The following is a 3,281-nucleotide window of genomic DNA, read 5'->3' as shown; positions in this document are numbered from 1 at the left end:
AATGTTTATGGGATACAGGTATCCGTCAATCATTGCATAAATAAATATTAATCGGTTCGTGGACCCTCACTGCATGACCTTTCCAGGAGAAGGGGACATTGGAGTGTAAAACCTGACACAGGAAAAGCAGAGGGTGCAGGAGTTTCGAGAACGAGTAGGAGTGATAGTTGAAGAAAGGAGAGGCTGGTAGAAGAGATGAGGATGGAGGCTGTGACGTGGAGCAGATAGGAAGAGAAGAGGAGGAGAAAGCGGGGGCAAAATGTGAGGTGAAAAGAGCAGTTTAGGAACAGAAGTAGGAGGAGGCCAAAGGAGGGGAGGAACAGGAGGCTGCAGCAAAATACATTCTGCCACAAGACTAAGGGCTCTGTGTGCAACCAACCTAGCAGGCCTAGTGCACACTTTACCTTTTCTTTCACCAATAAATGTTGCCTGTGGGCGCCCGAGCTGCTCAGAGCTGGCCCTCTTGACTGCAGCAAAATACATTCTGCCACAAGACCAGGGGCTCTGTGTGCAACCAACCTACTCACACACATGACTTTTTCTTTCTTTCACCAATACACCAGGGCTGTCCAGGGCTGTGGACTCCTGAGCTGCTGAGGGCTGGCCCTCTTGACTGCAACAAAAGAAACTCTGCTACAAGACCAGGGGCTCTGTTTGCAAATAACCTGACTCGTACACAACTTTTTTTTTTTTCTTTCACCAATAAATCAGGGGAAAGCGCGAACGCAGTCCCCCACTACCAGAAATAATGCAGTCGAGTATCCCGCATTTGGGGACATCGCAGGAGAAAGCAAATCCGATGTGCAATGGATGAGCCTCACCCTGGGAAATCTGCCTTTCTGATCAGACTCTCCCCTGCTAGGTACGTATGAGTTGCAAGCATGAGGGCAGGGGTTGGGCCTTTTCTGGAAGCCCTGCTAAGCGTGGGTGAGAAGGCAGGCCCTGAACCAGCCCCAGCCCTCCCAGAAGCGCTGAGTGTCTTCAGAGCTGCCTGTCCCACGTGTAGGGGGAAGCTTCGACAGGCAGAGCCCAGCAGAAGAGGCACATTGTAGCACAGTTCCTTTCTCCCATCAGGCCCTGCTCAGCCGGAGATTTGCATCATTCGGGCCTGGCCGCCAGCCAGCAGGCCCAGTCGGATAGTGAGCAGGCCTGGTGCAGTGTGCCCACTGGCCTATCGGCCCCAGACGGGCCCATGGTCCTCCTGAGCAGACAGGTCACCCTGCTTAACAAGAGCGTCTCAGGTGGGGTGCCCCCCAGCAGGACACAGCAACGCTGTGAAGGCAAGGCACGATCGTGCCCGATCGGTGCTCGGACGGGGCAGGCGGCGGCAGCTGGTAGCCAGCCCAGGCCCCCTCAAGCCCCCCACCCTCAGGAGCTGGCTGGGCCTTCTTAAAGTTGGAGGGCCTGGGCACGAAAACAGAGCCTGGGCAGGGTGGCTTCAAGAACAACAGTGGCACCTGAAACCATGGGGCGCATAAGTCTCGGGTTAGGCGCCTGTGCACTTCACCCCTCTAGTGAATGCTGGCCCTCTTGACTGCAGCAACATTCTGCTACAAGACCAGGTGCTCTGTGTGCAAACAACCTACTCACACACATGACTTTTTCTTTCTTTCACCAATACATCAGAGTTGTGGACCCCTGAGCTGCTCAGGGCTGGCCCTCTTGACTGTATCAAAAGAAACTCTGCTACAAAACCAGGGGCTCTCAGTGTGCAAACAACCTGACTCGCACACTTAACTTTTTCTTTCTTTCACCAATAAATCAGGGGAAAGTGTGAATGCAGTACCCCACTACCACAAATAATGCAGTTGAGTATCCTGCATTTGGGGACATCGCAGGGGTTAGCAAATCCGATGTGCAATGGATGAGCCTCACCCTCAAAGATCTGCCTTTCTGATCACAGATTCTCCCCTGCCAGGTAAGCATGAGTTGCAAGCAAGATGGCAGGGGTTGGGCCTGTTCTGGAAGCCCTGCTAAGTGAGGTTGAGAAGGCAGGGAGTGACCCAGCCCTCCCGGAAGCCACGGACTGGGTCATGCATAAATAAATAAATCTGCCTCGCGGGCCACATAAAATGGCTTGGAGGGCTGTATGTTGGACAACCCTGCCGTACACCATAAGTGCGACAAGATCTTTTATTGCAAAGAGAAATTTCACCATATGATGCCAAATGCCTCATCTAGCAGCATGCACAACCAGAGGACAATTTGGAGGAAAATGGCGAAGTTACGATGGCAAACAAAAGCGGCATTCCCATATGAAGATACCTATGTGAAAACAAGAAAGATGGAAAATGGATTATAATGTACAACCAAGAAGCTCATGTATCCATCCCAGATAGAACGAATTAGAGTTGTCCAGATTGATGAGTTGAATTGCTTAGACACCATTGGAAAAACCCAGAGAGCCAAGTTGTGGAGAAAGACCAGAGCTGGTGGTATATGGCCGTGTTCTCACTAGTACTGGATGGGAAGAAGGGCTGTTGACGTGCCCTGCACATCTATTGAAGGAAGAATCAGCCAGTATAATGAAGATTGTGAGTGACAAATGTCTGGAATCATGGGCTAAGTACTCAGTTACTCACATGGGTCGAAAATGAAGCAACACCAGTTTCTATAATACTGCTAAGAAATGCAACAACGTGCTTCAGGAAGAATTGTCTGATCCTGGTTGGGACAAATAAAGGATGTACACATATAATTGAAGTCCCAGGAATGGATGGAGGAACGGCAGTGTTAATGGATCGATATTGTCCCTTCATGGAGATCACCTGAATTTTGTTGTTTGAGGACAAGCAATTACTTTTCAATAAAATCAATGGAGTCTTATGACAATATTCCAGTTGAGCATACATTGTTCAGCAAGACAACAATGATAATGACATCTATTTTCTTGCCAGGACTTCAAACTGCAGTAATGCTAAATGGCTCCAAATTACAAGATATGAGCTGTTGCAGGCAATCAACTCAACAATAAAAGTATTCAATGCAATTAGAGATGAATTGAGAGCCATTCAGTTATTGACTCTCCAGAATTGGGTATGCCCTGGATTTGATTACAGCAATGGGAGGAGGAGCGTGTACCAAGGTCAGACCTTCTTGCTGTACGTACACACCTTCTCATGATGCAGAAAATGGAACCTTAAGTGAAATGATAATTATATTAATGCATCTGCACACGAAGATGGTGAAGGAATTAGATGAAATAGAAGATGATTGGTTTATATCTGTTTTCATGGATTCCAACCTGGCTAGCAAACGCTTTCAAGATGCTTGGAGCAATA

The 3,281-nt window shown here is 48.7% G+C and overlaps 2 non-coding genes across 2 annotated transcripts; both read right to left on the bottom strand.

Annotated features, from left to right (window-relative positions):
• Positions 1-708: 708 nt before the first annotated feature.
• On the bottom strand, positions 709-870 carry LOC138462142 (U1 spliceosomal RNA). Its single transcript, XR_011264750.1, has one exon. It is a non-coding gene; the product is annotated as a U1 spliceosomal RNA (small nuclear RNA).
• Positions 871-1,762: 892 nt separating this feature from the next.
• Positions 1,763-1,926, bottom strand: LOC138462461 (U1 spliceosomal RNA). Its single transcript, XR_011265061.1, has one exon. It is a non-coding gene; the product is annotated as a U1 spliceosomal RNA (small nuclear RNA).
• Between the last annotated feature and the right edge of the window lie 1,355 nt (positions 1,927-3,281).

The sequence above is a fragment of the Ambystoma mexicanum genome, chromosome 1p, assembly GCF_040938575.1.
Source record: "Ambystoma mexicanum isolate Mex_15411 chromosome 1p, UKY_AmexF1_1, whole genome shotgun sequence".
Lineage (NCBI taxonomy): Eukaryota > Metazoa > Chordata > Amphibia > Caudata > Ambystomatidae > Ambystoma > Ambystoma mexicanum.
This window is presented reverse-complemented; position numbering and strand designations above follow the sequence as displayed.